Below are 22,075 nucleotides of genomic sequence, written 5' to 3'. Positions count from 1 at the left end.
CCCTTTCCAAAAAAATCAATTACATGACCTAAACACTGCCCGTTTCTGCATAATTCAAGCAGGCAATGAGCCCCGTCGGGTCTTTTTTTTAAATGCGGGTGGGAAGCGAAACTAATGCGTGTTAGTGAGAAGGACAGATGTCGTGTGGGAAAATTGCTTTTTTCACTCGATCTGTCCAACTTATACCTTATCGCATCTAGAATGTAAATAAACACTATAAGAGTTTTATATAATGTGTCATTACATACCTATTTGAAGGTTTGTGTCGAATTGAATCGGGTTTTAGGGCGGTGCTAAAGTGATCTTAGATGTTAACAGCGGCTTTGAGAAATGATGCTGCATGCAATGATGACGCAAAAAATGGCTAGGTATCCCCCTTACCCCCGTCCACTGTCCATTTCTTGTTTTTAAACGATGAGAGAAGTGCTACACCTGGTGGAGAGAGATTGTAAGACAGAAATAGTTGCTTTATGCGTGCTGTACGTTACGACATGACACGCCACGATGTACGGAGGGTCGTTTTTTTTCAATATATCTCCAATCTATAGAGCCATTACCATTGTTGATCAACGCTTGAATAGAAACCTAGTTCACACCCCGATTTTGAAGTCAACACAGTCCGCAACAGTCCCATTAGTTTTTCTTGTAGCTCGTTTGAATGTCGCGGATCCCACATTTGGACGGAATGGGGTGCAGTTTACGTTAGCTAGCTTAACGTTATCAGCATCAGATGAGCTAACGTTAGTAACCACAATTGGCTCTGGTATTAACTGGTAACGTGTAACCTAACCAATTACTATAGTATTACTAGCTAACGTTAGACCTAACCAATTGGCTCTGGTATTACTGGTAACGTTAGTAACCTAACCAATTGGCTCTGGTATAACTGGTAATGCGGCTTGTAAGTAACGTTTAACACCAATTGGCTACTGGTATATACTCGGTAACGTTAGTAACCTAACCAATTGTCTGGTATTAACTGGTAACGTTAGTAACCTAACCAATTGCTCTGGTATAACTGGTACGTTAGTAACCTACAATTGCTCGGAATTAACTGGTAAAGTTAGTAACCTAACATTGGCTCTGGTATTAACTGGTAACGTTAGTAACCTAACCAATTGGCTCTGGTATTACACTGGTAACTGTTAGTAACCTAACCAATTGGCTCTGGTATTAACTGGTAACGTTAGTAACCTAACAATTGGCTCTGGTATTAACTGGTAACTAGTAACCTAACCAATTGGCTCTGGTTTAACGGTAACGTTAGTAACCTAACCAATTGGCTCTGGTATTAACTGGTAACGTTAGTTAACCTAACCAATTGCTCTGGTTTAACTGGTACGTTAGTAACCTAACCAATTGCTCTGGTAATTAACTGTAACGTAGTAACCTAACCAATTGGCTTCTGGTATTAATTTCTGGTAACGTTTAGTAACCTAACCATTGGCTCTGGTATTAACTGGTAACGTTAGTAAACCTAACAATTGGCTCTGGTATTAAACTGGTAACGTTAGTAACCTAAACAATTGGCCTGGTATAACTGTAGTTTAGTACCTAACCATTGCTCTGTATACTGGTAACGTTAGTAACCTAACCAATTGGCTCTTGGTAATTAACTGGTACGTTAGTAACCTAACCCAATTGGCTCTGGTATTAACTGTAACGTTAGTAACGCTAACCAATTGGCTGGTATTAACTGGTAACGTTAGTAACCTAACCAATTGGCTCTGGTATTCTACTGGTAACGTTAGGTAACCTAACCAATTGCTCTGGTATTAACTGGTAACGTTAGTAACCTAACCAATTGCCTCTGGTATTAACTGGTAACGTTAGTAACCTAACCAATTTGGCTCTTGGTATTAACTGGTAACGTTAGTAACCTAACCAATTGCTCTGGTATTAACTGGTAACGTTAGTAAACCTACACCAATTGGCTCTGGTATTAAACTGGTAACGTTAGTAACCTAACCAATTGGCTCTGGTATAACTGGTGAACGTTAGTTACACTAACAATTGGCTCTGGGTATTAACTGGTAACCGTTAGTCACCTAACCCAATTGGCTCTGGTATTAACTGGTAACGTTAGTAACCTAACCAAATTGGCTCTGGTATTAACTGGTAACGTTAGTAACCTAACCAATTGCTCTGGTATTAACTGGTAACTTAGTACCTAACAATTGGCTCGTATAACTGGTACTTATGTAACCTAAACCATTGGCTCTGGTATTAACTGGTAACGTTAGTAACCTAACCAATTGGCTCTGGTATTAACTGGTAACGTTAGTAACCTAACCAATGTGGCTTTCTGGTATTAACTGGTAACGTTAGTAACCTAACCAATTGGCTTCTGTATTAATGGTAACGTTAGTAACCTAACCAATTGGCTTCTGGTATTATACTGGTAACGTTAGTAACCTAACCAATTGGCTCTGGTATTAACTGTAACGTTAGTAACCTAACCGAATTGGCTCTGGTATTAACTGTAACGTTAGTAACCTAACCAATTGGCTCTGGTATTAACTTGGTAACGTTAGTAACCTAACCAATTGGCTCTGGTTATTAACTGGTAACGTTAGTAACCTAACAATTGGCTCTGGTATTAAACTGGTAAACGTTAGTAAACTAACCAATTGGCTTCTGGTATTAACTGGTAACGTTAGTAACCTAACCAATTGGCTCTGGTATTAACTGGTAACGTTAGTAACCTAACCAATTGGCTCTGGTATTAACTGGTAACGTTAGTAACCTAACCATTGGCTCTGGTATTAACTGGTAACGTTAGTAACTAACAATTGGCTCTGGATTAACTGGTACTGTTAGTAACCTAACCAATTGGCTCTGGTATTAACTGGTAACGTTCAGTAACCAACTTGCTCTGGTATAACTGGTACGTTAGTAACCTAACATTGGCTCTGGTTTAACTGGTAACTTAGTAACCTAACAATTGGCTCTGGTATTAACTGGTAACGTTAGTAACCTAACCAATTGGCTCTGGTATTAACTGGTAACGTTAGTAACCTAACCAATTGGCTCTGGTATTAACTGGTAACGTTAAACCTAACCAATTGGCTCTGGTATTAACTGGTAACGTTAGTACCTAACCAATTGGCTCTGGTATTAACTGGTAATGTTAGTAACCTAACCCAATTGGCTCTGGTATTAACTGGTAACGTTAGTAACCTAACCAATTGGCTCTGGTTATTAACTGGTAACGTTACGTAACCTAACCAATGGCTTCTGGTTTTAACTGGTAAACGTTAGTACCTAACCAATTGGCTCTGGTATTAACTGGTAACGTTAGTAACCTAACCAATTGGCTCTGGTATTAACTGGTAACGTTAGTAACCTAACCAATTGGCTCTGGTATTACTGGTAACGTTAGTAACCTAACCAATTGGCTCTGGTATTAACTGGTAACGTTAGTAACCTAACCAATGGCTCTGGTATTAACTGGTAACGTTTAGTAACCTAACATTGGCTCTGGTATTAACTGGTAACGTTAGTAACCTAACCAATTGGCTCTTGGTATTAACTGGTAACGTTAGTAACCTAACCAATTGGCTCTGGTATTAACTGGTAACGTTAGTAACCTAACCAATTGGCTCTGGTATTAACTGGTAAACGTTAGTAACCTACCCATTGCTCTGGTATTAACTGGTAAGTTAGTAAACCTAACCAATTGGTCTCGGTAATTAAACTGGTAACGTTAGTAACCTAACCAATTGGCTCTGGTATATAACTGGTAACGTTAGTAACCTAACCAATTGCTTGGTATTAACTGGATAACGTTAGTAACCTAACCAATTGGCTCTGGTATTAACTGGTACACGTTAGTAACCTAACCAATTGGCTCTGGTATTAACTGTAACGTTAGTAACCTAACCAATTGGTTCTGCGTATTAACCTGTAAATGTTAGTAACCTAACCAATTGGCTCTGGTATTAACTGGTAACGTTAGTAAACCTAACCAATTTGGACTCTGGTATTAACTGTAACGTTAGTACCTAACCAATTGGCTCTGGTACATTAACGGTAACGTAAGTAAACCTAACCAATTGGCCTCTGGTATTAACTGGTAAAACGTTAGTAACCTAACCAATTGGGCATTCTGGTCTTTAACTGTAACGTTAGTAACCTAACCAATTGGCTCTGGTATTAACTGGTAATGTTAGTAATTGTAAGTCGCTCTGGATAAGAGCGTCTGCTAAATGACTTAAATGTAAATGTAAATGTAACCTAACCAATTGGCTCTGTATAAACTGGTAACTTAGAACCTACAATTGGCTCTGGTATTAACTGGTAACGTTGTAACCAACCAATTGGCTCTGGTATTAACTAGGTAATGTTAGTAACCTAACAAGGCTCTGGTATTAACTGTAACTGTTTAAAGTAACCTAACCATATTGGCTCTGGTATTAACTGGTAACGTTAGTAAACCTAACCAAATTAAGGAACCTACTATGGTATGTAACTAGGTAAGTTAAGTAACCTAACCAATTGGCTCTGGTATTACTGGTAACGTTAGTAACCTAACCAATTGCTCTGGTATTAACTGGTAACGTTAGTAACCTAACCAATTGGCTTCTGTATTAACTGGTAACGTAGTAACCTAACCAATTGGCTCTGGTATTAACTGGTAACGTTAGTAACCTAACCAATTGGCTCTGGTATTAACTGGTAACGTTAGTAACTAACCAATTGGCTCTGGTATTAACCTGGTACGTTAGTAACTAACCATTGGCTCTGTTATACTGGTAACGTAGTAAACTAACCAATGCTCTGGTATTAACTGGTAACGTTAGTAACCTAACCAATTGGCTCTGGTATTAACTGGTAACGTTAGTAACCTAACAATTGGCTCTGGTATTAACTGGTAAGTAGTAACCTACCAATTGCTCTGGTATAACTAGGTAACGCTTAGTAACCTAACAATTGGCTCTGGTATTAACTTGGTAACGTTAGTAACCAACCAATTGGCTCTTGAGTATTAACTGGTAACGTTAGTCAACCCTAACCAATTGGCTCTGGTATATAACATGGTAACTGTTACGTAACCTACAATTGGCTCTGGTATTAACCTGGTAACGTTAGTAAACCTAACCAATTGGCTCTGGTATTAACGTGGTAACGTTAGTACCTAACCAATTGCTCTGGTATTAACTGGTAACATGTATAGATCACTAACCAAGTGGCTCTGGTATTAACTGGCGTTAGTAACCTAACCAATTGGCTTGGTATTAACTGTAACGTAGTAACTAACCAATTGGCTCGGTATTAACTGGTAACGTTAGTAACCTAAACCAATTGGCTCTGTATTAATGGTACTCCTGCCGTTCTCCAGTTCTAACACGTTAGCTGCTTACTGGCCGCCTGGCGATCTGATGTGACATGTTAACTAGCTACTCAACTAAACTATTATCTGGGAACTAATGTTTTCCCTCTACAGTATGAGAGAACTTTCAAGAATGACGAGAGAATATGGTGAAAATGAGGCGTTGCTTTGTTAAACAACTGGAATTCAGGGATGAAGTGTAGCTGGAGCTGGGCCTGACTTATGCTGGAGGCCAATAGAGGTGGAAGAAGCCGCCAACACTTTCCCTTCAATACAGTGGATAAAAGGGGTACGCCAGGTGTACTCTCTGCCTGAAAGAGATCAGTTATGCCAACAAAGGGTATCATGCTCTGCTGGCACATTGTAGAACAGATGACCACAGGAGAACGTGTACAATGTAATACATGCAGTTTGTATCCCAAAGATATTGCTTTTGTTGTGTTGAACTTGACAGTAACACCTTTGTGTGAGGTGAAGGGGGGATTATTAAATGTTTTACTCAGTGAACGTTATTTTAGCACACATGTAGCCTTGTGCCCTTGATCGATATCTACTATAGTGACCACTACAACAGAGAAAAATAGAATGGCTGTTTGTTTCATTATATTTTCACTTTAAGATGTTTTCCCAAGTGCAAATATTTAGATGTGTGTGGTCACAAGCATTCCTATTATAAAGCTGTCATATAACAAGCATTCTATTATAAAGGCTGTCAAGGTAACAAGCATTCTATTATAAAGGCTGTCATGGTAACAAGCATTCTATTATAAAGGCTGTCATGGTAACACAGCATTCATTATAAAGGCTGTCATGGTAACAAGCATTCTATTATAAACGGCTGTCATGGTAACAAGCATTCTAATTATAAAGGCTGTCATGGTAACAAGCATTCTATTATAAAGGCTGTCATGGCACAAGCGGTTCTATTAATAAAGGCTGTCATGGTAAACAAGCATTCTATTATAAAGGCATGGTCATGGTAACAAGCCATTCTATTATAAAGGCTGTCATGGTAACAAGCATTCGTAGTTATAAAAGGCTGTCATTGGTAACAGCATTCATTATAAAAGGCTGTCATGGTCACAGCGTTTCTATTATACCGGCTGTCAATGGTAACAAGCATTCTATTATAATAGGTCTGTCATGGTAACAAGCATTATATTATAAAGGCTGTCATGGTAATAAGCATCTATTATAAAGGCTTCATGTCACTAACATCTTTAGAAGGCCTGCTGTAACACAAGCATTTATTATAAAGGCTGTCATGGTAACAAGCATTCTATTAGAAGGCTGTCATGGTCACAGCGATTCTATTATAAAGGCTGTCAATGGTAACAAGCTTCTATTATAAAGGCTGTCATGGTAACAAGCGTTCTTATTATAAGGCTGTCATGGTAACAAGTGTTCTATTATAAAGGCTGTCATGGTACAAAGCATTCTATATAAGAGGCTGTCATGGTAAAAACAAGCGTTCTATTATAAAGGCTGTCCATGGGCTAACTGCATATTAGTGTATTGTTTTTCTCAACACTGGGAGGGTCATTCTTGCAGTAAAGTCTAGACAACAAATAACATTGGATTGTTTTCCTTACATGTTTAGCTGTGAGTCAGGTTCACATGAACCACTTTTTATTTGACACACAGAGACTGATCTTGTAGATCATATTCTGTGTTGTTTAATTCGTTAAACCTGCATTTCCACTAGCAGGGATTTTTTATGTTTCAGTGGGGGGAAAGAGGCACCTATTTGGGCCCTCAACAGTTTGCATTCCCTGACACAACACGCAACACACACCACACACGGGCACACAACACACACACACCACACACACACACACACACACCCACACACACCACACACACACACACACACACACAGGCTATGTAGTTGTAGTATGAGTGTTTCTGGTGTGTGTAGATCTGGCCAAGTGCGGGGGACGTTGGAGTAGTGACGTTTCTCACGTGGGCCACGTGTGTTCCGGAAGGCCACGCCTACACGTTTCCAGGGGAACGGGTCAGATCATCATAAGAACACAGACGCTGGCCGAGGTCTGGATGGACCAGTTTCAAAAACTTCTTCTACATCATCTCCCCTGGTGAGTCTGAGTGAGGGGCGAGGGTTGCTGTGTGTCTGGGGCTGTTCAAAACAGAAGCCAGAAATATGTTTCTCCCAATCAATCATCAATCAAAATGTATTTATAAAGCCCTTTTTACATCAGCAGTTGTCACAAAGTGCTATATACAGAAACCCAGCCTAAAACCCAACAGCAATGCAGATGTAGAAGCACATGATGAAGCACGGTGGCTAGGAAAAACTCCCTAGACAGGGCAGGAACCTAGGAAGAAACCTAGAGAGAACCAGGCTATGGGGGGTGGCCAGTCCTCTCTGGCTGTGCCTGGTGGAGAGATTATAACAGAACATGGCCATTAAGGCCAGATTGTTCTTCAAGATGTTCAAACATTCATAGATGACCAGCAGGGTCAAATAATAATAATCACAGTGGTTGTAGAGGGTGCAACAGGTCAGCACCTCAGGAGTAAATGTCAGTTGGCTTTTCATAGCTGATCATTCAGAGTTAGAGACAGCAGGTGCGGTAGAGAGAGAGAGTCGAAAACAGCAGGTCCAGGACAAGGTAGCACGTCCAGTGAACAGGTCAGGGTTCCATAGCCGCAGGCAGAACAGTTGAAACTGGAGCAACAGCATGACCAGGTGGACTGGGGACAGCAAGGAGTCATCAGACCAGGTAATCCTGAGGCATGGTCCTAGGGCTCAGGTCCTCTGAGAGAAGAGAGAGAGAGAGAAAGGGGGAGAGAGAGAATTAGAGGGAGCATACTTAAATTCACACAGGACGCCGGATAAGACAGGAACATTTCTCCAGATTCCCCCGATAAACTATTGCAGCATAATTARTGGAGGCTGAGATAGGAGGGGTCGGGAGACACTGTGGCCCCGTCCAACTATACCCCCGGACAGGGCCAACCAGGCAGGATATAACCCCACCTTCTTTGCCAAAGCACAGCCCCCATTAGCAATGTGATGTTGCCGTGGTGACCTGAAAGAGCGAGGCGACGGGGGGGGGGCAGAATAATTTCACGCTACACAGCCTCTATTAACCTTGCCATCTCACCACAGACACACACACCCCTGCACAGATCAGGTAGAGGACAGACAAGAACAAGGACAAAGGTTCACCTCTCTTCCACTAACAGGAAGTTTAGTGTTCACTGCTTCCCKTTACTTTAATAACAATCTCTAATCCAGAGAAGTAGATATCAAACACACTATGAGAAACATGTTTGTAAGATTCTTCCAGTCCTTTGGGTAGTTGGTGATTGTGACCATGGTGAGGTGTGTTGGGTGTTTTCCACCACTACATAGAGTAGCCAGTCAAATAGAAGAGTAGCCAGCCAGGCCGAAGCAGCTCTATTGTGGTGCTCTCTGGTACATTGTAACAACTTGATTCCATCTGAAATACACAGCCAAAATATTGAGTACTTTATCGASTTTATGTCCCAGATTGGAAAAAATGTGTTGCGGTATTATGCAGAAAGACATGACTTTGCAATTTAAATGACAACAAAAGGATGAATTCAGTGTATTGTTCCTTGTGTTGGTATTGTTAGTTGTCTAGGTCTAGGCCTATATGATCAGGACTATTTTCTAATAGCAGAACGTTAAACCTTTTTAGCATTTAACCAGTGTTCTCTTGATTTAAAGTTATTTACACTTTTACTACAACATATGAATGCCACAATTATATTTGTTCTTCAAATTATGTATTTTATTAAAACAGAAACCCACATTATCTTGGAAAAATATATTTAAGTTTTGTTTTTCCAGTTCCATTTTCCCCGTTTTCACTCTCCAAAATCACATTGGATGTTCTAAATCCATAACAATGCTTAAACCACATCAGGAGACCACTTTTGAGGTCTGATAAATCTGATACTTGTTTTTTTGGGGTTATTACCCTCTAATTCAAGTGCACACCTAGAAAGAGGCTGTTGTTGAGCAGGGGTTTTGTAGCCACAATTGATTAATAAAACAATACCCACTGGGTTGATGAAAATAATCGTGATATCATTCTCGCCAGTCAGCATAGGCTACTTTGTAGTTAACATGTAATTGAGAAGTTTTTTGGGAGTCTTTCCATCTACCAGAAGACATTAGCTTCATCGCTAACGGCTACACAAAGTGTGTAACTCGTGCACTGCAAAAACAACAGGGGCATTCTCCGTTGCCTCTTGACTTAGAAAGTTGCAGGAAATACGAATCACTGATGCATTCTGTTCCTGTCTTATGATAATTTGGGGGAAGTTAATTAATTTTCAACATTTAGTTATTCCCTATAAAAGGTCAATACACTCTTGAATATTGTTGAATTCCGTTTTAATGCCTGGATTCCCTTGAGGGCCACCAATTAATCAATATTGGACCAAATGAGCCTCCTCCCACTGGTCATTTTCCTAATCCTCAGTGTTGATTCATCCATCTTTCATCGAATGTTTTCATCATTTATCTGCAGATAATTGCCAAAAAGCCTAGGCCTACCAGTAGCCTATACAAATTAGGGAGCCAAATGAACGTCTCTCCGWCGCCATTCGGTAGGCTACAGACTGACGAGGTGAAAGTCTTRATCGTCACTGTCTGACAAGCCTCGACATCCTAGGAAAGAAAACCTAGGAAATCCTTTGGTTGACTTGTCACGATGCGACACCATGGACATATAACCATGTTGAATGGCAAAAGGATGTAGGAGATTGAATTTATTCAGTCAGTTCGACACCTTTTATAAACTAGTCACCACTTGCTGTTCAGTTGTCAATCAACACATAGTAAATAGCCTAGGCCGCTCCCTGTGGCTGGCTATGTGAAACGCAAAAGAAAATCAATGATTTTGTGTCAGTAAACAATAATTAGGCCAAGTCATGGATTTCCACTCATCGTTACCACTTACAGTACATGGGACATGCAAATTCACGAGAATCATGCTCTCTCCCACAGGTGTAAAGAAATGCGACTGCAACCAGAAATCTGTAGCCTATATAATGACGAGATGCTCATGTCTCCTAACTACCAATGTGAGTCGTTGTCCCAAAGGCAGGAAGGCAGGTGACAAGCTTAGGTCCAAAATAAGACCATAGAAAAGCTTTGTACAGATTTTGGCGAGTGTGAAACCTCTCGCTTTGTCTTTTCCTCTCTGCTGCATTTCCCTGTCATCACTCGCTTTGTGACTGACCYGCGCCTGTCRTAGAAATAGATCGCTAGAAGAAGGAAAGTAGCCTAGTTAATATGAAGTGGAAAATGTAGCTGGCTGAAAATGAGTCTGTAACCGGCTGATTAGCCGACTGCCGACGCTAATGGAAAACACTGTGTTTCAGGTGTGACGAAGGTGGACTATGGTGACATCACGTCTCGCTCGTCTCTGAGACAGAAGCTGCAGTGTAAACCTTTCAGCTGGTACCTGGAGAACGTCTATCCTGACTCCCAGATACCACGACACTACTACTCACTGGGAGAGGTGCACCCACGCTAAACATACAACACACACTAAACACACACACCTTCAATCAGTGATAATTGTTGGTTGTGTGTTCTGTCAGATCCGTAACGTGGAGACTAACCAGTGTCTGGACAACATGGCCCGGAAGGAGAACGAGAAAGTTGGCATCTTCAACTGCCATGGCATGGGAGGAAACCAGGTAATTAGAACTGCAATGGCATGGGAGGAAACCAGGTAATTAGAACTGCCATGGCATGGGAGGAAACCAGGTAATTAGAACTGCCATAGCATGGGAGGAAACCAGGTAATTAGAACTGCAATGGCATGAGAGGAAACCAGGTAACTAGAACTGCCATGGCATGAGAGGAAACCAGGTAATTAGAACTGCCATGGCATGGGAGGAAACCAGGTAACTAGAACTGCCATGGCAAAGAAACCAGGTAATTAGAACTGCAATGGCATGAGAGGAAACCAGGTAACTAGAACTGCCATGGCATGGGAGGAAACCAGGTAATATAAACTGCCATGGCATGGGAGGAAACCAGGTAACTAGAACTGCCATGGCATGGGAGGAAAACCAGGTAACTAGAACTGCCATGGCATGGAGAGGAAACCAGGTAATCTAGAACTGCCATGGCATGGGAGGAAACCAGGTAATTAGAACTGCCATGGCATGGGAGGAAACCAGGTAATTAGAACTGCCATGGCATGAGAGAAACCAGGTATCTAGAACTGCCATGGCAGGGAGGAAACCAGGTAACTAGAACTGCCATGGCATGGGAGGAAACCAGGTATCATAGAACTGCCATGGCATGGAGAAACCAGGTACTAGAACTGCCATGGCATGGGAGGAAACCAGGTAACTAGAACTGCCATGGCATGGGAGAAACCCACGTAACCTGTAACTAGAACTGCCATGGCATGGGAGGAAACCAGGTAACTAGAACTGCCATGGCATGGGAGGAAACCAGGTAACTAGAACTCCGTAACTAATCAACTGAGGACAGGACAACAGTAGTAAGATTACCTTTGGTGTTTATCATAGTGACAAACATGAACCTGAGCAACCTGCAACCTGAGCAACTTCTCTGACCTCAGAGGAGAGAGATACAATGTAAATGACATAAGAGAGAGAGAGAGAGGTCTCTTGTCTTCCCGTCTGACCGTGTCGTCCCCTGCAGGTGTTCAGCTACACGGCCAATAAAGAGATCAGGACAGATGACCTGTGTCTAGACGTGTCCAAACTCAACGGTCCTGTCATGATGCTCAAGTGTCATCACCTCAAAGGAAACCAGCTCTGGGAGTATGACCCCATGGTATGTCTGTCTGTCAACAGTAAACAACCTATCCTTGTCTTTTCTTACTGCCACTGACCCTGCTGACTGTGCTGTTGTTTTACCTAGCTACCTTAAAGTAACTGTCAACTGTTTCCAGATTTCTATGAAATATGTCTTATAATTCATTACAATATGAGTCAAATATATAGTTTTCCTTCCAATTTTTTATTTATGAAGTATGATAAAACACAGATTTTCTGTATTGGAATGGTGTGGCCGTACCCCAACAACTGAATGGTGTGGGCGTATACAAGTCATTAAAATGATTCACGCGAGTAGATCGCTGATTGGCCAGCGCATCCTCAGGAGGATGACGTCATCATCAATGAGGAAATAGCAAGCATTTTTTTAAACTGTCTTTTTGACATACCAGTCTGAAGTGTTTTTTCTTAATTTTATGCTTTGGCCACYTACGAATATAGGATGAGTCCACAACATTATATGGGTATGAGTTAACAGAATATTCACTTTTAAAAGTGAGATTTTCACAGGACAGTTACTTTAAGATGAATGCACTTTTAAACTGTAAGTTGCTCTGGGTAAGAGCGTCGCTAAATGACTCTATATATTTTTTTTAATTGCTCTGTCTGTTGTTCTCTGTAGAAGTTGACCCAGGTCTGTTTCTGTGTTGTCTCTTGTAGAAGTTGACCCAGGTCTGTTTCTCTGTTGTGTCTGTAGAAGTTGACCCAGGTCTGTTCTCTGTTGTGTCTGTAGAAGTTGACCCAGGTCTGTTTCTGTGTTTGTGTCTGTAGAAGTTGACCCAGGTCTGTTTCTGTGTTGTCTGTAGAAGTTGACCCAGGTTCTGTTTCTGCGTTGTGGTCTGTAGAAGTTGACCCAGGTCTGTTTCTGTGTTGTCTGTAGAAGTTGACCCAGGTCTGTTTCTCTGTTGTCTGTAGAAGTTGACCCAGGTCTGTTTCTGTGTTGTGTCTGTAGACGTTGACCCAGTCTGTTTTCTTGTTTGTGTCTGTAGAAGTTGACCCAGGTCTGTTTCTCTGTTGTCTGTAGAAGTTGACCCAGGTCTGTTTCTCTGTTGTCTGTAGAAGTTTAACCAGGTCTGTTTCTGTGTTGTGTCTGTAGACGTTGACCCAGGTCTGTTTCTGTGTTGTGTCTGTAGAAGTTGACCCAGGTCTGTTTCTCTGTTGTTCTCGTGTAGAAGTTAACCAGGTCTGTTTCTGTGTTGTGTCTGTAGAAGTTGACCCAGGTTCTGTTTCTCTGTTGTCTGTAGAAGTTGACCCAGGTCTTTCTCTGTTGTTCTGTAGAAGTTGACCCAGGTCTGTTTCTCTTTTGTCTCTGTAGAGTTGACCCAGGTCTGTTTTCTGTGTTGTGTCTGTAGAAGTTGACCCAGGTCTGTTTCTGTTGTCTGTAGAAGTTGACCCAGGTCTGTTTCTCTGTTGTCTGTTGAAGTTGACCCAGGTCTGTTTTTCTCTTTTGTCTCTGTTAGAAGTTTACCCAGGTCTGTTTCTGTGTTGTCTGTAGAAGTTGACCCAGGTCTGTTTCTCTGTTGTCTGTAGAAGTTAACCCAGGTCTGTTTTCTGTGTCTGTAGAAGTTAACCCAGGTCTGTTTCTCTGTTTGTCCTGTAGAAGTTGACACCAGGTCTGTTTCTCTGTTGTCTGTAGAAGTTAACCCAGGTCTGTTTCTGTGTTGTGTCTGTAGAAGTTGACCCAGGTCTGTTTTTCTGTGTCTAGAAGTTGACCCAGGTCTGTTTCTCTGCTGTGTCTGTCGAAGTTGACCCAGGTCTGTTTCTCTGTTGTCTGTAAGATGTTTGACCCAGGTCTGTTTCTGTGTTGTGTCTGTAGAAGTTGACCCAGGTCTGTTTCTGTGTTGTGTCTGTAGAAGTTGACCCAGGTCTGTTTCTGTGTCTGTAGAAAGTTGACCCAGGTCTGTTTCTGTGTTGTGTCTGTAGAAGTTGACCCAGGTCTGTTTCTCGTTGTCTGTAGAAGTTGACCCAGGTCTGTTTCTGTTGTCTGTAGAAGTTGACCCAGTCTGTTTCTCTGTTGGTGTCTGTAGAAGTTGACCCAGGCTGCTTGTTTCTGTTGTCTGTAGAAGTTGACCCAGGTCTGTTTTCTCTGTTGTGTCTGTAGAAGTTGACCCAGGTCTGTTTCTCTGTTGTCTGTAGAAAGTTGACCCTATCCACGTCAATAGTAACCAGGTGTCTGGACAAGGCCAGTGAGGAGGACAGCCACGGTGCCCAGCGTCAGAGACTGCACACACCTCCGCTCTCAACAGTGGCTGCTACGCAACGTCACGCTGCCTGAGATCTTCTGACCCCGCCCACCAACCCACACACACCACACACACACACTGACAGGAGAGCGAGAGGTGAGAGGAGGAAGAGGAGGGCAGAAGGGGACAGTCCACGCTGAATGGGATGAAGCAGGCGATCTCTGGGTCCTTCTATGGCGGCTGGAGAGAGAGAGAACATGTTTGGACTCAATGGAGGAGGAGACATTACTTTTATCAAGAGAGGACTGGTGATGTTTTAAAGAGAGAGAGAGAGGACCTGCTCCTGGGAGGACATGTTGTTAAAGAAGAGAGAGAGACACTGCTCCTGGAGAGACATGTTGTTAAAGAGAGAGAGAGAGACTCACAGAGAAAACAAGGTTCTGTGTTGGCTCACCCTTCCATGGGACAAGGCAGTTCTTCCCAACGCTGCAAACTCATCACTTATGTTTTACCTGACTGCCTGTAGTGTGTGTGTGTGTGTTTCTGTTGTGTTTGTGTGTGCGTGTGTAGTGAGCAAGTGCGTCTCAAGTAAAGGTGGCTCATTAGTGATTTTTTATTTACATTTTTTTTCATTGAGTTTGGAAATGAACTCTCGGTGAACTCATATATGAAAGAAGGTGTGTGTGTGTGTGTGTGTGTGTGGTGTGTGTGTGTGTGTGTGTGTGTTTGTGGTGTGGTGTTGTGTGTGTGTGTGTGTGTGTGTGTGTGTGTGTGTGTGTGTGGTGTGTGTGTGTGTGGTGTGTGATGGTGTGTGTGTGTGTGTGGTGTGTGTGTGTGTTTGAGCTAGCAGAGCATGTATGTACATGTGTTGGGAATATACCCTCCTATTTGCAGTATTGTATGACTGTGCATGTATGGAGGACAGCCGCACCTTAGCAGTGTCTGTCTCCCTCTAGTGTTCCTCCCCTGAGTTGCAGCCTAAAGAGAGACTCAGAGAGAGGAGATGGAAACAGAGAGAGGAGGGACTCAACTCTCCAGCGAAGCACCAAGGAACAAGTGCTGACCACAAACTGAACTGTTCCCTAATTTGACAGACCTGCACTCCTACAGACAGATAAGAGCAGAAATAATATGTTTGTGATATACTGAGATTTCTATGTAACTTTTTTACATGTTCTTTGTTTATTACTGTGAGATTCCACAGAGCAGCGGACAGTTCTAGTTTATCTGTTTATGTCTTTAGGTAAAAGTGTTTAACATTAGAGCTAAACGGCTCCTGGTTGGACGTTGCCCCTTAGCCACAGATCAAGAATCAGCTTACCCTCCCCAAATCCTAACGTAACCATTATGGGTAGGAAACAAGAACTGATCTTAGATCAGTGTCCGGAGGCAACTTGATCCTCCTCGCTAATACACACTAGTACACACACGGCCCTGGGGCCTCTGCCATATCTGATGTGATGGATCTAATGATACGTACACACATACACAAACAGAAATAAAACACATACAAACACACAGTGTACACACGTACACACATACACAAACAGAAATAAACACACATACAAACACAGGTTACACACGTACACAAACACCAGGTTACCACATACAAACACAGGTTACACAACATACAAAACACACAGGTTACACACGTACACACATACACAACAGAAATTAAACACACAGGTTACACACGTACACACATTACACAAACAGAAATAAACACATACACAAAACACAGGTACACACGTACACACATACACAAACAGAAATAAACACATACACAAACACAGGTTCACCACGTACACAATACACAAACAAGAAATAAACACACATACAAACCAAGGTTACACACGTACACAAACACAGGTTACACACATACAAACACAGGTTAACACACATACAAACACACAGGTTAACACGTACACACATACACAAACAGAATAAAACACACAGGTTTACACACGTACACACATACACAAACAGAAATAACCATACACAAACACAGGTTACACAGTAACACACATACGACAAACAGAAAATAAAACAAACATCACAAACACAGGTTACACACGTACACACGTACCACAAACAGAAATAAACATGTGCGTGCGTGTGTGGTGTGTGTGTAGCACTAACTCCATGCTAACCCAGCCCGTCATCTCCACTCTTATCAGCACCATCAGTTTAAATGCGTTTCTATATCACTGAAACAGCACATGGAGCTGCATAGACTGACCAAGGGTCAGTTAAGGGCAGTATCTCAGTTATCATACATTGACTTCTATGCTTTGTATCGTTGACAATAAATATGGATGAGAGTTCCAGGAATGCAGTAAGTGTTTGATCCATGAATAGTGGGAGACGGATGTAAGGTGTCCTACAGTATCTCACTCCATAACCCACACATATCTTTTCTGGTCAACACAGACCTCTGTTCATATCACTCCTTTACTTAACATTTCAACACAGACCTTGTTTCATATCACTCCTTATCTTAACATTTTCAACACAGACCTCTCTGTGCCATATCACTCCTGTTACTTAACATTTCAACACAGAGCCCTCTCTGCATATCATCCCTGGTTACTTAAGCAGTTGTCAACACAGACCTCTGTTTATATCACTCCTGTATTAACATTTCAACACACCTCTCTGTGGCATTATCAGCTCCTTTACTTAACATTTCAAACACAGACTGCCTGTCGATTATCACTCCTTTTACTTTAACAGTGTTTCAACACCGAGCACCTCTCTGTGCTTAGCTCACCTCCTTGTACTTAAACATTTCAACACAGCCACTCTGTTCATAGTCACTCTTTTACTTAAGCATTTCAACACAGATCCTCTGTTTATATCACTCCTTTACTTAACATTTAACAACAGACCTCTCTGGGCATATCATCCGTTTACTTGAACATTTCACACACGACGCTCGTTCATTCAAGCTGGCCTTTAACTTAAATTTCACACGAGGACCCTCTGTCATATTCACTCCCTTTAAAATTTTAACATTTCACACAGACTCTCTGTGCTTATCACTCCTTTACTTAACATTTTCAACACATGACCTCTGTTCATTCATCCTGTTACTGTAACATTTCAAACACAGAACCTCTCTCTGTGGCATATCACTCCTTTACTTAACATTTCAACATAGACCTTCTCTGCTCCATATCATTCCTTATTAACATTTCAACACGACCTCTCTTCAAGTATCACTTCCTTTACTTAACATTTCAACACAGACCTCTCTGCTCATATCACTCCTTTACTTAAACATTCTCAACACAGGACCTCTCTGCTCATATCACTCCTTTTACTTACACATTTCAACCACCAGACCCTCTCTGCTCAATCAACTCCTTTACTTAACATTTCATTACAGTGACAGGGCTCTGTTCCATTATCACTCCTTTACTTAACCATTTCAACACAGAGACCTCTTTCTGCTTCATATCACTCCTTTACTTTACAATTTCAACACATGAACCTCTGCTGTTCATATCACTCCTTTATTAAATTTCAACACAGACCTCTCGTGCTTATCACTCCTTTATTAACATTTCAACACAGACCCTCTCTGTATCATATCACTACCTTTACTGTAACAATTTCAACACAGAGAACCTCTCTGCTTCATATCACTCCTTTACTCTAAACATTTAACACAATCTCTCTGCTCATATCACTCTTTACTTAACATTTCACTTATCATTTTGGATTTACCTCTTCTTTTTAGGTTTTTTTTGTATCACCCGCCTTTTATCAGTTTGCCATTGCGAATGACGTCTGTCATTAACTATTTCGACCTCGCGGTTCGTGTTTGGGGAGGGGTTTACACACGGTTCTGACATTTCATTGGCTCATCTTTGCTGTGGAGGTGGGTGGGGGGGCTTACTTGACGGATTCATGTTTGATTGAATTTGACTGTACCGATAAAGATGTGTGATTTTCTGATGGTGGGTTTTGACTGAGACAGGCGAGGACTGTTTGTTGTAAAGGATCGACTCTTGTCGGGGAGGGGCAGGGTTTGTTTGATTGACAGCTGTATGAGTTTCTAATCCAGGCTTCCACAACTGAGCATATAGTTTCAAACGTATGTAGAAATAAAAGTCAGACACGTACAGAAATACACCACAATGACAACATTGGACTCCTGTCTCTCTCTTACTCACATATTCATGAGACAACAGATTATCTTTGAACTACGCCAGTGATCAGTCCCACTGAACCGTGCCAGTGATCAGTCCCATCCAGTGATCAGTCCCCTAGTGATCAGTCCACCAGTGAATCAGTCCATCAGTGATCAGTCCACCAGTGATCAGTCCACCAGTGATCAGCATCCAGTTGATCGTCCACCAGTGATCAGTCCATCAGTGATTCAGTCCCCATGATCAGTCCACCAGTGATCAGTCCATCAGTGATCAGTCCACCAGCTGAATCAACTTCCCCTAGTGATCAGTCCATCAGTGATCAGTCCCCTAGTGATCAGTCCATCAGTGATCAGTCCCCCAGTGATCAGTCCACCAGTGATCAGTCCTCAGTGATCAGTTCACCAGTGATCAGTTCCACCAGTGATCAGTCCCCCAGTGATCAGTCCATCAGTGATCAGTCTCCTAGTGATCAGTCCACCAGTGATCAGTTCACCAGTGATCAGTCCATCACTGATCAGTCCATCACTGATCAGTCCCCCAGTGATCAGTCCACCAGTGATCAGTCCATTCAGTGGATCAGTCCACCAGGGATCAGTCCCCCAGTTGATCAGTCCACCAGTGATCAGTCCACCAGTGATCAGGTCCCCTAGTGATCAGTCCACCAGTGATCAGTCCCACCAGTGATCAGCCACCAGTGAATTCAGTTCCCCCCGGATCAGTCCATCAGTGATCAGTCTCCTAGTGATCAGTTCCACCAGTGATCAGTTCACCAGTGATCAGTCCATCAGTGATCAGTCCCACATGATCAGTCCCCCAGTGATCAGTACCCCAGTGATCAGTCCACCAGTGATCAGTCCACCAGTGATCAGTCCACCAGTGATCAGTCCATCAGTGATCAGTCCACCAGTGATCAGTCCCCTAGTGATCAGTCCACCAGTGATTCAGTCCACCAGTGATCAGTCCACCAGTGATCAGTTCCACCAGTGATCAGGTCCACCAGTGCTGGTCTGACCTAAAAGAGATGGGTTCTATTTCTATGGTTGATTCTGTGTTCTTGGACTGAGAACAACATTAATGGGCGGCGTTTTTTTATACACACATTTTGTCTGTTAGTGACCTTTCAACCTTTGACCTTTTCAACTTTTTGAAATCTTGTAACAAACAAGAGATTATGTTATAAAGTAATATAGTTCTCTGTTAAACTCTTACCCACCCACCCTTACCCAGTTTTTAAGATGAACATGATAGATTGTATGATAGACTGATTGCCATCACACAAACACCACTGGAGAGAGGAGAGAAGAACCCTACGGAAGAGCTGCCTGCCTAATTCTGCCATCTGTATGAACTTGATATGATTATATGAAAGCGTGAATATTGGAGACCTAGGTCTCTTTTTCAAATGCGTCCTGTATAATACAACATATATATATATATACATTCCCCACAATTAAGACCCCAATTCAATACTTTAACTTCCTGAACCGGCACCAGAACATCAAGATGTATTTTGTTCCCCAACAATACAGTGCATTAAACAAAAGCAGATTGACGTTGCTCGGAGACCTGGGTCAGGTAAATTGGCGTCTTAATAAACCTCAGGTTCACCTTCGAAGATAGAGGAACACAGAAAGTTAAGTTTTGTCGTGCGTGGCTCAGTTGGTTAGAGCATGGCAGTTACAAAGCCAGGGTGTGGGCTTCAATAAATCCCCACAGGGGACCAGTACAAACAAAATATGAAGATGTATGCACTCACTACTGTAAGTTGCTCTGGTTAAGAGCATCTACGTAAATGTAAGATTTGTTTATCCCAGAGGGGGGTTGCAGTACTTATAGATCAGGGCTCTCCAGCCCTGTTCCTGGAGAGCTACAGTCCTGTAGGTTTTAACTCCAGCCCTGTTCGGTTTGGGATGCACCGGACACCGCTGGAGCCAGTTCCCTCTTGACCGCAATAGGGACACAGCTGTCTCTGGCGACGTCGCTCTGCCGTGGCGAGGTGTGTGAACCCTATCTCCATAGGTTCAGGCTCTGCCCCAGGACGGCGGGGGTGAGGGGCAATGGAGGCGCCGGCACTCCAGAAGAAGGTTGTCCAGGTTGATGGCTATCGCGATGAGCGCGTCCTGTGAAAGGTTGTCGTCCCGGCATGCCAACTCCTTCTGGACCCCCTCGCCCAGTCCTCTTCGGAATAAGGTGCGCAGCACCGGCTCATCCCATCCCCTGGAGGCTGCCACAGTCTGGAAGGTGAGGGCATATTCTGCAGCGGTCTGGGCACCCTGCCGGAGTTGGAGTAGTCGCTCACCTCCCTCTCTGCCCTGCGCTGGATGGTCGTAGACCGCCCTGAACAGAGCCATGAACCCCTCGTAGGAACCCAGCTCCTCCTCTCCTGTCCTCTCTCCCAGACGGCCATAGCCCACTCCAACGCCCGCCCAGTTAGCAGGGAAATGACCATGGCAAGCCTGGGTTGCCAAGAGTGTGCAAAGCTGTTATCAAGGCAAAGGGTGGCCACTTTGAAGAATCTAAAATATTAAATATATTTTGTTTTGATTTAACACTTTTTTTGGTTACTACATGATTCCATATGTGTTATTTCATAGTTTTGATGTCTTCACTATTATTCTACAATGTAGAAAATAGTAAAAATAAAGAAAAACCCTGGAAAGGGTAGGTGTGTCCAAACTTTTGACCGGTACTGTAAGTTAAGATATGTACCATGGGCCTGCATCACTTATAGGCCAATCGGTCCCATTCTTTTTGACTGAGTTCCTCATGGCGTCTACTTTCTGTGTGCCATATTAGAAAATAAGTTCTATGCTTGAGTTGTTTGACCAAAAATATTCTAAGACTAACAATAGGTTTCATCCCTAATAAAACTAGCAGCACTGAGGTCCTTGAGGCCTGGGTTTGAATACTCCCTGGCAAATCAAAACATATAACAACAGCTTAGAAAGGCCCACATCARATCACATACCTTTTTTTTWATGATTGTTTCAACAGTTGGTCGAAGCCAACATAATCACTTTTATAAAGAGTGAGTTGAAGAGGTTGGAGAGGCCTCTGAGTCCATGCTCTGAGAGTCAGGGAGAAGATGAGGAAGTGGTGGGTGGTGAAGATGAGAAGAAGCAGAGGAGTGTCAGAGAGGCGGCTCTAAAGATCACGCTGCACGTCCTGATGAACATGGATCAGAAGGAGCTCGCTGACACACTGGAGAAAAGTACGTGCTCTATGCTTTCATCTTCAATGCCTCATGGGTCCTTCTTGAATTGCAGGGGCATTTGTGTCCCTTGTCTTTTCAACCATGAAAAACACTTTAAAATGACAAATAGGTACGCATCATACATGTTTWTATTGCTATTGAACTGTTTATCCATTGTAAAACTTAAAGCAAGTCCTTTATACTGCAAAACTTTGTTTATGCATTGTGTAAAGTACTTGGTTGCAAGCAAATTGGCTTTCCCCAATATTGATGAGCAGAGTTGTAGTGACATGTTTTGGGGATTTAGAGATATCGATCTATTATTTGGAATGCTAGAAAGTAAACAAAAGTATTTAACATATTGTATAGATCAATTAAATTAAAATCA

At 42.4% G+C, this 22,075-nt stretch overlaps 1 long non-coding RNA gene and 1 pseudogene across 6 annotated transcripts; both read left to right on the top strand.

Annotated features, from left to right (window-relative positions):
• The window catches only part of LOC112072415 (polypeptide N-acetylgalactosaminyltransferase 1-like), a 33,893-nt pseudogene extending 19,436 nt beyond the window's left edge, over window positions 1–14,457 (top strand).
• A 1,403-nt stretch (window positions 14,458–15,860) lies between these two features.
• LOC139024824 (uncharacterized) lies at window positions 15,861–16,632 on the top strand. 6 transcript variants are annotated; one of them, XR_011476190.1, is made up of 4 exons: window positions 15,861–15,935; window positions 16,079–16,130; window positions 16,207–16,251; window positions 16,403–16,632. It is a non-coding gene; the product is annotated as an uncharacterized lncRNA (long non-coding RNA). The 6 variants fall into 6 exon arrangements; XR_011476192.1 differs by lacking the exon at window positions 16,207–16,251 and adding an exon at window positions 16,184–16,206; XR_011476188.1 differs by having other exon boundaries at window positions 16,184–16,251.
• The last annotated feature ends 5,443 nt before the right edge of the window (window positions 16,633–22,075 follow it).

This window comes from Salvelinus sp. IW2-2015, unplaced genomic scaffold (assembly GCF_002910315.2).
Source record: "Salvelinus sp. IW2-2015 unplaced genomic scaffold, ASM291031v2 Un_scaffold1921, whole genome shotgun sequence".
Taxonomy (NCBI): Eukaryota; Metazoa; Chordata; class Actinopteri; order Salmoniformes; family Salmonidae; genus Salvelinus; species Salvelinus sp. IW2-2015.
Note: the sequence above shows the minus strand (reverse complement) of the source record. Positions and strands in the feature narration are given on the sequence as shown.